We start from the raw sequence: 227 nt of genomic DNA, 5'->3' as shown, positions 1-227 counted from the left end.
TCTGAGATCTTGGATACACGGTCCTCTCTTTCTATCTTATGGAAAAGGTAGGAAAAGTGGGGGTAACTAGCAGTCCAGAGGTATATAGTCAAAGGTCGAATCAGAGTCGGGAGTCTGTAGTGTGATTACGGCTTAACGCTAAGCCTCAGGAGCGTCCGTGACAAATACATTAAGCCCGTATCTTTCATGAAATTTATAATTATTTAGTAAAACTTTTTTTGCTAAAT

The 227-nt window shown here is 39.6% G+C and overlaps 1 protein-coding gene across 1 annotated transcript in view; it reads right to left on the bottom strand.

Annotated features, from left to right (window-relative positions):
• LOC108766946 (protein bark beetle) overlaps positions 1 to 227 on the bottom strand; it is a 9,442-nt gene that overhangs the window by 6,949 nt on the left and 2,266 nt on the right. The window lies entirely within an intron of this gene.

The sequence above is a fragment of the Trachymyrmex cornetzi genome, unplaced genomic scaffold (assembly GCF_001594075.2).
Source record: "Trachymyrmex cornetzi isolate Tcor2-1 unplaced genomic scaffold, Tcor1.1 scaffold12, whole genome shotgun sequence".
In the NCBI taxonomy this organism is placed as follows: domain Eukaryota; kingdom Metazoa; phylum Arthropoda; class Insecta; order Hymenoptera; family Formicidae; genus Trachymyrmex; species Trachymyrmex cornetzi.
Note: the sequence above shows the minus strand (reverse complement) of the source record. Positions and strands in the feature narration are given on the sequence as shown.